The sequence below is a fragment of the Palaemon carinicauda genome, chromosome 13 (assembly GCF_036898095.1).
Source record: "Palaemon carinicauda isolate YSFRI2023 chromosome 13, ASM3689809v2, whole genome shotgun sequence".
NCBI lineage: Eukaryota > Metazoa > Arthropoda > Malacostraca > Decapoda > Palaemonidae > Palaemon > Palaemon carinicauda.
The window spans coordinates 2,158,207-2,172,710 of record NC_090737.1 but is presented as its reverse complement, the minus strand read 5'-3'; positions in this window follow the sequence as shown (position 1 = coordinate 2,172,710).

Below are 14,504 nucleotides of genomic sequence, written 5' to 3'. Positions count from 1 at the left end.
GTTAAAATATATAAACAACAGATGTAGGGGACGATAACATTAGCAACGTTACCAATGGTTGACAGAACTACCAACGATGACGAATGGTACACAGTGTTACCAACGGCACGATGTCATTACTAGAGGTAGAAATAAATTTTTCCATACGTAAACTAAATAATACTTCCATAAAACTATTACACAATAAATAAAGAGTACCAAAAGGCCTCAGAACCTAACAAACCCACCTAACCTTGCCTAGAAGTACCCCGGTCACAAAACACATATAATAAGAATGGGGGAATGACTTACCTTGATACACAGTACTACCAACGGAGACAAATGGTACACAGAACTACCAACGACACGATGGCATTACTAGTGCTAGAACTGCTAAATATCTCCTCAGATATATTCAATAATTTCTCCATATAACTGGTAGCCTACGAAATATATAAAAAGTACAGAAAGGCCACAGAACCTAACAAACCCACCTAACCTTGCCTAGAAGTACCCCGGTCACAAAACACGAATAATGACTATTGAGGAATGACTTACTTTTATGAAGGAAACGTCGAAACTTGCTGGACTCGGAAGGAAGAGACTGACGGATTAACTTCTATGACTGGGATGTGGATGGCTGGGGGTCATCGGGGTCTTGTGGGTAGGGGGGGTCGATTGTCTGTTGTTGTAAAGGAGAGTAGAGGCGACTGGCAGTAATGAAAAAGTGGTGGAGCAACGTATGTCGAGGATAGTAGTGGGTGAAAAAGAACCTGGAAAAATATTGCTTGAAATGTTCAGTCTTGATTCCAGGCCTCTGAACCCACTCCTTCACTTCTCTCCAGAGACGTTCTATATTTTGAGTATGGATGGTTGGGTCTAGGGGGTCAACGAAATGCTCCGAATGATTAATCGACTTATGAACGTAACCAATTTCCGATAGAGAGTTGTATGCAGCCCACTTATCACTCATAATAATACTACCACGTTTAATATACTTCTGGATGAGGGGAATTAGAGTAGCAGCATCTCGTTTAGTAGAAAGGGGGGGAACTAAAGGGATAATGAAAAATTTCTTGGTCACACGTTCAATACCCCCAAAGACCCATATGGCACTTAACGGTCTACCACGGTTGTATTTAGATTTACCAAAATGAGTTTCGTCTATTTCAACAGTAACTCCATCACCACCAATCGCCTCTTGATTATCGAAGAAGTATTCGGTAACCTCCGAACAGAAACTTCTCCAATCCACACTAGTCTTTGAAGATATGTCTATACCATCCATGAGGGTCTCATGGTCCGAATGTTTATGCAAAAAGTGGTTCGCACATAATATTATCTTCCATGGGGGTAGCCGACTTTGGTCCAAAAAAGTACCTTTATAGGCCGTAACAGTATACCCACAACGACGTTTCTTCTTAGTTTTACGGATGGTGGTTACAGTAGAGCAATAAAACCCGTGAATGTCTGCCCTATAAGATACAAGCGCACGACACTTGGGGCCGTTTAAACGATGAGGAATAACATTGTGAGATTTAAGAAAATGCTCAACATTACCTGAATTATCAACAAAATCACCATTGAATTGAGCCACTGCTTTTAGATACGGAATGCTGCAACTGGTACAAGTTTCTATAATATGTTCCATCTCAAAATACGGGAAAAAAAAACGCACTAGTAACGAAGAACGAGTAACTAGGTCAAAGGTTAAAACGGGAAAGGCATTGGAACAATGGGTCGGAAAAGAGCGCATAAAGAGATAAAGGAAGGGGGAGTAGGGAGATATCTGAATAGGACTAGAGTGGTGATTGGTTAAGGGAAAAACAACGAACAAAAGAGGGAAAACATGAATGAACTAAATACGGAAACTAGACCAAAGAAAAGTTTTATAAGACACAGAGGAGAGAAAAGGAACTAACCAACAAAAATAAATACAAACAATATAGGAAGATAAAATTGAATGAACGGTAAATAATAGTGAATGGGAATATAAAATGAGGAGATCATACCGAGAATTAACTGGATAAAAAAACTAGTCCAGGGTAAGTATTTATGTGAAACCGGGAAGGGATAAAGAAATAACCCAACAAATAAAACCAATATAGGAAGGTAAAATGGAATGAATGATAAATAATATTGAATGGGAATAAAAAATGAGAAAATAACACTAATAAAAAGAGTAATGGGGGAGAGGAAACTCCTGCGCAGGGGGGGGGATATATGCGCAGATCGGAAACTGATGAAACGAACGTACGTACAAATGGGAAAGGAAATAACAAAACAAATAAACCCAATATAGGAAGGTAAAATGGTAAAATGGAATGTATGATAAATTATATTGAATGGGAATATAAAATGAGAAAATAATACGGTAATAAAAAGATTAATAATGGAAAGAAACTCCTGCGAAGGGGGGTTATATAAGCGAAGGACGGAAGATGGGGCGAACGAACAAACGAACAAATGGGTGCTAATGTTAGCATGAAACGCTAACATTTGATCTACATCAGGTATGGAATGCTAACATTTAATCTACATCAGGCGTTGGCAGCACTGGTTACTGTATTACTACAAGAAATAACCTTTGAAACGGCTCCTCCCAAATATATCCAGGTATACTGATTTGTCTTTTCCTACGGTTATAATAAATACCAGAAAGAAATGTATAGAGAAGAAAAGGACTGAATTACGGTTATATATCGGTTCCCTAGTATGTTTACCCCACCCAAAACCCCGGGTTCCCAAAGGTGGTCCCCCATTATCGGCGGATATAGATGTATATATATTTCTGTAACTATTCATTTGCGACGGGAACGAGTGTTATTTTCGAAGGGAGCGTAATTTTTCCTATAAGAAAAAGTAGTTGGAATACTAGGATACATTGAGATGTAATAATATACAATGAAACCAGATAAATATATATACATAATAACTTAAAGAACTTTTTTTATGAAGGTATTGACTGTCTCCACCGTACAAGGGTGATTTTTGCCAATTTTTTTTTCTTTGCTAAAAGTCTTCCTTTTGCCTATCAGAAGGCCGTGATATGTGTAGAATTCATCTCCAGCCTCTATAATGGCCCCCATGGTCATCAACGCCCCCCTTATGTTAATAGTAAAAATAAGAAATATCATTAGTAATTGTCTAATTTTTATAGTTTTCCCCTTAAAAACTGTTCAAAGTCGTTTTCTAATATCAATGATATCAAAGAAAATGGACTCAGGGGTGACTATGATTTTATATCCAATATTTCTGTCATCAAACAAAAATCGTAATTTCTCGTTTTTCTTTTTCGGGAGAGGGGTGTATTTCTTTGCTTGTCCTGCTCTTATGCCTTAAGTAATATAATATTTAGAGGTTTTAGGCTATCAAGTGACATAATACCTACAAAACCTCAGAAGGTTTTTTCCCTAAATCGAGATTTTAATTTTTGGTGAATATTTATTTCTGGGTTTCCCACCATCATCGGCCTGGCTTTCACTATAGTTATTGCTCGTTTTTTTCTTGCTGTGTGCTTATTTACTGTTCGATTTTGATAAAACTTTGTGTGCTTGTTCCAGGTGGATAAACAAACATGCCTATAGAACGAAATTTCAATTCAAGACAGTAGTTTCTCACTGGTCACCAAATAACTTTAAGTCGCTAGCTCCGATTTTCAAATTTTTATTCATAAAATCCTTTATTTTCCCTGTAAGATGATAAAATGTACAGAGGATATGCCTTATTATAGTGCTAATAATGCCTGAAAATTTCATTAGCGTGTCTTTTTTACGATTGGCACCCATTCAAGGTGGTCCAAGGTGGAGCCTATCCTTAAATCATATGTAAGCTAGAGGAGCACTCAGTAGAGAGCAGAACTCCACCTCTGCAGCTTATTTCTTGGCCTTTTGCTTGACCTTGACCTATGACCTAAACATGTATTAATTGGCGTGGATTTTTATACACTCAAATATAAACCAAGTTTGAAGTCTCTGTGACAGCGATGTCTAAATGTATGTCTGATTACGTGAATTGGACCTTTTGCTTGACCGTGACCTTGACCTTTGACCTTAACTTGTATTCATTGGCGTGGATTTTCATACACTTGAATATAAACCAAGTTCGAAGTCCCTGTGACAGCGATGTGTAAATTTATGTCTGATTACATGAATTGGACATTTTGCTTGCCGTGACCTTGACCTTTGCCCTTGACCTTCCAATATTTAATCATTTCCAGCTTTATACATAACAGTTAATCGCTGGAAGTTTCATTATTCAGTGATTAAAATTGTAGCCAGGAAGCTGTTCACAAACAAACTCACACACACAAACAAACACACAAACAGGGGGGTAAAACATAACCTCCCTCCAACTTCGTTGGCTGAGGTAATGACTCAAATAAGTAAAATATTAAAGTGCATCAGATTTTTGTATGACAATCAATATTTTTTTTGTAAATGGCAGTGACGAAACTAAGCTTTCTTCATAAAAGAATCAAGTGATTTGAAAATATATTGCATTACATAACTAAACTTTGACAGACAGGAAAATAATAACGCTTTTGTTATTGTTTTTTATAGAGTTGTGGGCGTGTTTAAAAGGATGAAACGTGATTGGCTCTTTAGTTTTAAGCCTCACCAATCAACTTCACTTTAGAGATTTCAACGTAATCCCAGAAAAAACAGATTTAGTTGACCGTGAAGTTTTAATGCAGTCGTTCGATTGGTGCGCTGTTGACTGATTTTGTTTCTGTAAATTTTGCGGTAAATTCAATTAATCTGGTTGTTAATTTATTGGTGGAAAGAGGCTTAAATTTATCAATTTTAATTTACCATTGTATCCGTATATATCACGGTAAAATTAATATCTTGAATAACGCAGTGAAAGAATACCACAACACTTCAAGGCGAATCAACATCTTCAAGTTATTTTGAATAAGGTAAGGTTAATTGTTATACCCTAAGTATATAGTTGGCTTATTGAATTTTTCTATGTAATATGACGTTGTAAGTTAGGCAAACGGGATGAAAGGATATTTTGTAAGTGGGTAGAAACTTTCCCTCATTAAATTAGTAAAAATCTGCTCCCTTAAGTTAGATTGGGTGGATGTGGACCGATTCGACCTTTCCTCATTAAGTTAGTAAGACTCTGTGCTCTAACTTAGGTTAGCCGGATGTTGTCTGATTCGACCTTTCCTCATTAAGTTAGTAAGACTCTGTGCTCTAACTTAGGTTAGCCAGATGTTGTCTGATTCGACCTTTCCTCATTAAGTTAGTAAGACTCTGTGCTCTAACTTAGGTTAGCCAGATGTTGTCTGATTCGACCTTTCCTCATTAAGTTAGTAAGACTCTGTGCTCTAACTTAGGTTAGCCGGATGTTGACTGATTAGAAAACATCTATTTTCTATGTTTTCCTGACTAGAAAACCCAGATTGCTTAATGCCCAGTAAGTAGGACCATGTGCCGGAAGTTAGGTTACGTCTATAATAATAGTTTTGACAGGATCTAACTATTTCATCATTCCTTATGTGATCCTCCGTACTAGTTGTTCTCAGGGAGAGTCCTCCATCTATAAAACTACTTGTTTACGTTAGAAATGAAGATCGGATTCGTCTGAAACACTCATTTTTACCTAGAGGGATTTTATTTGATATCAAAGTTCACCGCTGGAATAAATTAAAAATGTACCTTATATAAATGTAAATATACTGTATATATATGTACATGTATATTTAAATGAATGAATATATATATATATATATATATATATATATATATATTATATATATATATATATATTATATATATATATATATATATGTGTGTGTGTGTGTGTGTATATATATAAATGAATGAATATATATATATATATATATATATATATATATATATATATATATATACATATATATATATATGTATATATATATATATATATATATATATATATGTATGTATGTATGTATGTATATAGACAGAAACTTGGTTTTATTATATAGGGTATATACATACATTATATAATATACATATATATATATATATATATATATATATATATATATATATATATATATATATATATGTGTGTGTGTGTGTGTATATGCATATATATATATATATATATATATATATATATGTGTGTGTGTGTGTGTGTGTATGCATATATATATATATATATATATATATATATATATATATATATATATATATATATATATATATGTTTATTTAAATATATCAAAAGCAATCCAACAGCGTGCGTCTCTCTGTCTGTCTGTCTGTCTCTCTCTCTCTCTCTCTCTCTCTCTCTCTCTCTCTCTCTCTCTCTCTCTCTCTCTCTCTCTCTCTCTCCATCCATTAGTATAAACTTAGCAGAAACGTGAATTGAGCTCTGAAGCGACAAGGGGAAGGGCCAAGATCCGAGTTTAACTTCAAAAACAAAATCTTGAAAGAGGTAAACAGTGTTTGCCTCGAGCAGATGACTTTTCAGTTAAAGTTAATTTTTTCCTTTAGCTTTTTGCAAAGACAAGTTGTTACAGAGAAGACACTGAAACCCCAGACATGAATATGGAAAATTTGAGGCCTTTGGCTTCTAGTGGACTAGACACGACTGCATTTGTTGTTGTTGTTGTTCTTCTTCTTCTTCTTCTTCTTCTTCTTCTTCATATGATCAACATCAAATATATAGTGAATGGAGAATGTTATAATAATAATCAATTTCTAAAATAGATGAAATTACAGCTTGTCAGTTAGTCCCAGAAATGGATAAGGACAATTTGAGGTCTTTGGCTTGTAGTGGAGTAGACATGGCTACATTTGTTGTTGTTGTTGTTGTTGTTGTTGTTGTTCTTCTTCTTCTTCATCTTCATATGATCAAAAAGAGATGTATAGTGAATGGAGAATTCTATAAAAACAATCCATTTTCGAAAAAAAATATGAAATTACAGCTCGTCAGTTAGTCGAGTTATTGTTGTTGTTGTTGTTGTTGTTCTTCGTCTTCTTCTTCATCTTCATATGATCAACAACAGATCTATAGTGAATGGAGAATGCTATAATAACAATCAATTTCCTAAATAGTTGAAATTACATCTCGTCAGTTAGTCATGTTAATAACAGAACAATAACATCAATCTATGACAAATAACCATCAATGACATCAAATCTAGTGATTATAATAAATTCTAAATATAACCATTTAAACAATAGTCGTGTCCCTGTTTTTCCCATTTAAAAATTAATGGGCCATTAGCAACCAGTTTTCAAAAGTCCTTTCACATTTTTGTGAATTGAATTGCGAGTTTTATGAAATGTATGGGGAACTATGCTAATCTCTTGGGCCTTCCCCAATAAGAGTGGTGATATGGAAGACGTCTCCAATTATCGTCCTATATCTTTGCTACCGGTATTGTCAAAAGTTCTGGAAAAAATAATTGCTATTCAATTAACTGATTTTTTAGAGGCAAATGGTCTAATCTCACAAAGTCAACACGGCTTCAGACCAAAATTATCAACTGAAATGGCTCTATTAAAAGTATCAGATAAGATTTATAATAACATGGATAATAAGAAAGTCTCACTACTCCTTTTACTTGACCTCTCAAAAGCCTTCGACAGCGTGAACCATAATATATTATTTGATAAATGTACATCACTGAGTATAGATCCACTTTGGTTTATGAATTACCTACATAACAGATCCCAGTCAGTTAGAATGGGTCAAACTGTGTCTTCCCAAAAAACTGTAGAGTTTGGTGTGCCCCAGGGCTCTATTCTTGGCCCAATATTCTTTGCAATTTATGTCAATGATCTGGTCAAATCACTACCCGGCTGTTTTGTCATCCAATATGCCTACGACACCCAGATCTTAATTGAAGGAAATGTAAATGAAATAGACGAACTAATTCATAGGGCAGAATACATACTAAAGAAGGCCAAATACTACTTCTTAACTAATGGTTTGCTTCTTAATGAGAAAAAAACACAATTCATTTTTATAGGTTCCCGACAATATATATCAGAAATTGGAGATAATGTGCAAATAGATCTTAATGGAAATATGATTAAACCCATGAAAGCTGTAAAAAATCTAGGGGTTTATTTTGACAGATATATGACGTTTGAAACGCATATAGATGAAATTTATAAGAAAGTGATGAGCACTTTAATTTATTTAAATAGAGTAAAAGACTCATTTGATTCCTCTACGCGTAAAATAGTGGTTCAGTCGCTGGCTATGAGTATAATCAACTACTGTTTAAGAATTTGGGGAGTAACTGGCTCTACACAAATGAAAAGGGTTCAAAAACTTCAAAACTTTGCCGCCCGAGTGGCTGTTGGTAATGTAAAAAAACATGACCACATATCCCCTTACCTCAAAAAATTAGAATGGTTAAAGATAAAAGACAAATATACCATAGATGTCTGTAATTTGGTATTCAAAACAATACGTAAAATAACTCCTGAATGGTTATACGATTTTCCAACAGTACAAGCAGTTAATGGGGTTTCTACTCGACAGCAGGAAAATCTGTATGTAGAAAGGGCGAAAACAGAGATAGGCTCCCGCCAGTTTAGAGTTCGAGGCCCAGCATTATACAATAAAGTACCTGGCACAATTAAACAAAAATCCTCTCTTGCTGATTTTAATATACACTTAAAGAAACTAATTTTAAATGGTCCCGATTAATGTAAGAACGTTATGCTTAATTGCCTTATTAAAAGTGCTTTTGAAGGCACTTCTGTACTTCTATAGATGTTGGAATTAGTTTTAGATAATATTTATGGATAAGATGGCTTTTATTTACAAATTAGGATTTCCTTATAATCTAGTATGGTTATTTGATTACTATGTGTTATTTTAATACTATTTGTACATGAATTGTTTTTAACACAACTCATGTGGTCTATAAAAATGTATTTCAATATTCGGCAAGAGTAATTTTTACTCACTACATTCTAAGTAAATACTTTCTGATTTTATGATATTCTTTTATTACTGATGAATTATTTCAATTACAAAGTTTTAGCCGATTTGTTGATTCCTAAAACAACTTTTGTATGTCTAAAACAACAAATATTTGAACTATTTGTAAGATGATTTTACTAATTGTAGCTTTATATTTTATGAATACCCAATGTAAATATTGGAAATAAAGAATTATTATTATTATTATTATTACTCTCTCTCTCTCTCTCTCCTCTCTCTCTCTCTCTCTCTCTCTCTCTCTCTCTCTCTCTCTCTCTCTCTCCAAGAAGAATGCACTAGTGAAATATATGTTATGTAGTATCTTAAAGTTTGAAGCAATTTTATCATATTGACATGCTATGTTACTCTCTCTCTCTCTCTCTCTCTCTCTCTCTCTCTCTCTCTCTCTCTCTCTCTCTCTCTCTCTCTCTCTCTCTCTCTCTCTCTCCCAAGAAGAATGCACTAATGAAATATATGTGTTATGTAGTATCTTAAAGTTTGAAGCAATTTTATTGCATTGACAAGCTCTCTCTCTCTCTCTCTCTCTCTCTCTCTCTCTCTCTCTCTCTCTCTCTCTCTCTCTCTCTCTCTCTCTCTCTCTCTCTCTCTCTCAAGAAGAAAGCACTAATGAAATATTAGCTACCTTCACTGTCTTTCTAATGACACAGTATCTTTTTCTTATTATCAATAATTCAATTTGATTTTTATTTATACAAATGTCTTGTCGATCAAAGAGAATTCTTATTATTTGCTCCTGAATATATTGCGAACCTATTTTTAGAACAAATCTCAATTATATAATTAATGTAGCTTAAAAAGAGTAAATATACATAACAGAGATTCTGACAAAACATAAGTAGAATTGAATACTTTCTGTAATATTCTTTGAGGGCTGCTTTCCTGGTCTTATCACACAAGGAACCCTACGCACTACAGGACCTGCAGGATCTGTTTATCCTATACATTCTTAGGTATTTTGGCTTATCATACAATGTATTGTATGTTTATTGTCAAATCTACATTATCAAAGTCCTTAAAGAACAAGAAAGTATTCAGTCTCTGGTTAAAAGGCTTAATATCTTCAGTCTTTTGGATGTCCAGTAGGGCTCAAACATTCAATAAAAAGTAAAAGCAAACTATGTATATATATATATATATATATATATATATATATATATATATATATATATATATAAATGTATATATATACATATATACATATATATACATATATATGTATATATATGTATATATACATATATATATATATATATATATATATATGTGTGTGTGTGTGTGTGTATATATATACATATATATACATATGTATGTATATATACGTATATATACATATATATATATATATATATGTATATGTATATATATATATATATATATATATATATATATATATATATATATATATATATATATATAATGCAGAAATAGTCTAGATTGGAAATGAAATAACATTGGTGGGAGAATAAGAATATCAAAATTAAAGTATGGAAGATTTAGACTACCCTTGAGCCTAGAAAAACTCTATTGGACTATTCTAAACAACTGCCCTCTGAACAATTCCAGCTCTTACATTCACTAAAAAGTAAATAAAAATCTATATAATAAGAAATTATTATAGATTGGTACAGACATAACATTGGCAGGTAAATAAAAATCAATCAAAATAAGGAAATTAGAGAAATGAATAATTTGACTTCCCAAGAGCTTGGGAAAGTCTTTATTCATGATACAGATTTTTAGTCCTCTTCTTTCTTCACAACCTTGTCCCTATTTGGAGTCGCTGTAATGGTTCCTGAACACAGCCTCCCATTTCCTTCGGTTCAGTGCGTCTCCCTTGCTTAATCCCAACTCTTCATTTCTCTTTTCACACAATATACCTCAATTTTGGTCTAACTAACCTTCACTCACCAGGTAGTCAATATTCATCATCTTCCTTATTGGATGGTCTTCTTCCTCTCGTCTCGCTACATGTTCATACCACCTCGGTCTACTTTCTCTCACCTTGATTGAAGCTGGTGCTATTTTGAGAGTGCCTCTAACCTGTTTGTTCTTAACTTTATCCTTTCTCGTCTTCCTCTCGTCTATCTAAATGTCCATACCATCTCAGTCTACTTCCTCTAACCTTGATTGAAGCTGGTGCTATTTTGAGAGTACCTCTAGCCTGTTTGTTCTTAACTTTATCCTTTCTTGTCTTCCTCTCGTCTCTCTACATGTCCATACCATCTCGGTCTACTTTCTCTCGTCTTGGTTGAAGCTGGTGCTATTTTGTGAACACCTCTAACATAATTGATCTTAACTATATCCTTTCTTGTCTTCCTCTCGTCTATCTACATGTCCATACCATCTCATTCTACTTTCTCTCACCTTGATTGAAGCTGGTGCTATTTTGAGAGTTCCTCTAACCTGTTTTTTCTTAACTTTATCCTTTCTTGTAAATCCACATTACCACCTCAACATCTTCATCCCAGTTACACCAATCCTGCCTCTCGTCTCTCTACATGTCCATACCATTTCATTCTACTTTCTCTCACCTTGGTTGAAGCTGGTGCTATTTTGAGAGTACCTTTAACATGATTGTTCTTAACTTTATCCTTTCTTGTAAGTCCACATTGGCACCTCAACATCCTCATCTCACTTATATCAATTCTGTTCTCATCTCTCTTCTTAGTTACCCATGTTTCGAACGAGTTCAACATTGCATTTTATTTAATTTTTTTTTTTTTTTGTGAACGAGTTCAAAACAAAAGCCCAATCTGACCTCATTTGCAAATGTCATCACTGTCAAAAGAATTCATTACGCAACTGTTTTCTTCAAATTATGGGAATTACGAAAATTAATTCCTAACCTGTTTTGCATACTGAACAAAAAGAGAGTTCATTATACGTGTTTTGAATGCAGGTCTAGTTTTATATATTTTTTTTTTCTTTTTTTTAGCTAAAACGTAATAGGAAAATTCTCCTATTTTCAGTAATCATTCCATTACAGAGAGTAAGGTTTAAAAGATTTTAGATTAACACTACATAATATTATTATAAATTTTAGGAATTGTAAAATAAGTTTCATCAGATTTTGTTACAGTGTCTGGTATGAATCAAAATTTAACTTTTAGAAATTCTGGGTATGGTATATTAATAATTCCGCCATATTTATCTGCAGTATTATATAGCATCCTGCTTTTATAAGTTGGGTTACTGCTTAGTTAACAACACCAACACCAACACCAACACCAACACCAACGATAACGATAACGATAACGATAGTAATAATAATAGAAATAACAATAATGATAATAATAATAATAGAAATAACAATAATGATAATAATAATAATAATAATAATAACAATAATAATGATAGTAGTAGTAGTAGTAGTAGTAGTAGTAGTAGTAGAAATAATAATAATAATAATAATAATAATAATAATAATAATAACAGTCAGTCCTATCTGCTGGAGAAACTGATTACCATTCCATAAAAAAAGACTAAAATATCAATTCGATATCTTTATTCCTACCAACGATTCAGTCTCGAATTTAAAAACAAAAATGGTTTGTATGTAAAAGAAAATCATTGATTTCCCCTCTTGATGTATGGCTTATTGAAAGCCTTTTTATTTTTTTATTTCTTTTTAGAGAAATTGAGTGATTGTCTCCATATTTCAGGACATTCATATATTTTATGAATGCAATTGCTGGAGTTTATTCCTGATTATATAACAAAAGTATGCCAATCAAGTGTCAGGTTTTGCGTTGAAGCTGTTTTTAATCAATCATCAACATCATCATCATCATCATCTCCTCCTACGGCTATTGACGGTTAGATATCGCCAGTTGTCTCTTGTCTTGAGCTTTTAAATCAATACTTCTTCATTCATCCTCTCCTACTTCACGCTTCATAGTCCTCAGTCATGTAGGCCTGGTCTTCCAACTCTTCTAGTGCATTGTGGATTTTTTTAATCAATAATAAAGAAAATTTAGCTTCCATTTCTGATATAACGTTAACAATTTTGAGATTTCATGTAATATTTTTTTAAGTTTTTCAAATGCAAAAGCACCACAATAATATAATGAATAAGTATAGCTGATTGATCACAATATATACATCATAGAACTAGTTCACTTTTGGTCTTTAAATATATGAAAATTACTCTGAAATTTTCTTCTACATGGATAAGGTAAAATTCTTTCTGCATCAATCATAAACTTCTGAAAATTTCCCCAAAAAATACTATGAAATTTTCTTCTACCAGATAATGTAAAGCTCTGTCTGCCTCATTCATAAACATCTAAATAGATTTCTTTTATTGAAATCTATTTATAAACGTAACTTGACCTAACTTGGAGTTTATTTCGAAATTACGATGAATATCGAAATGAGAGACTCATTTCTACCGTCATTCTTCAGTGATAAGGTTAAACTCTTTTTGGATGATTCATAAACATCTAAATCATTTTTCTGATTCAATCATATTTATAAACTTGATCATAACAGAGTTCATTTCGAATTACGATAAATAGCAAAATGGAAGACGCATTTCTACCTTCACTTTAAAGTAACATAAATGACCGAAAAAAAACATGGTAATATTTTAATAAAACATTTACCGTCAAAAATGGTCAGTCCCAAAGAGTAGAAATTTACCATTTCACGTCAGACGAAACTCACCTTTATTTATTCTGTTTGTAAAGGTTGTTATTGTCCTTCTCGGGTCAAGATCGTCCCACTGCTTGAGAATTCTTGTTGATGCTTAGACTCCTTCCTTGATATTTATTATCTCTCTCTCTCTCTCTCTCTCTCTCTCTCTCTCTCTCTCTCTCTCTCTCTCTCTCTCTCTTTGTATAAATATATATATATATATATATATATATATATATATATATGAATAAATATATACTGTATATATATACTGTATACATATATATATATATATATATATATATATATGTATACAGTATATATATACAGTATATATTTATTCATATATATATATATATATATATATATATATATATATATAGATATATATATATATACAGCATGCAATTTATATATATATATATATATATATATATATATATATATATATATATATATATATATATATATGTGTGTGTGTGTGTGTGTGTGTGTGTGTGTATGTGGGTGGGTGGTATTTAGGCATATTACTTTACGTTTATAATAAATAAGCAATGATTTAGGGGCATCTAAAAATCCAAATGTGGTAGCCGATGTACTAACGTCCCTGACTGGTGAACGCTAGACTGGGGTTCGAGTCACGCTTAAACTCGTTAGTTTCTATGGTCGCTGCAATCTCACCATCTTTTTGAGCTAAGGATGGGGGCTTTGGGGAAGCCTATAGGTCTATCTGCTGAGTCATTAGCAGCCATTGCCTGGCCCTCTTTGGTCCTAGCTTGGGTGGAGAGGGAACTTGGGCGCTGATCATATGCATATATGGTCAGTCTCTAAGGCATTGTTCTGCTTGATAGGGCAATGTCACTGTCCCTTGTCTCTGCCATTCATGAGCGGCCTTTAAATTATTATTAACTAGATTAAGGAAA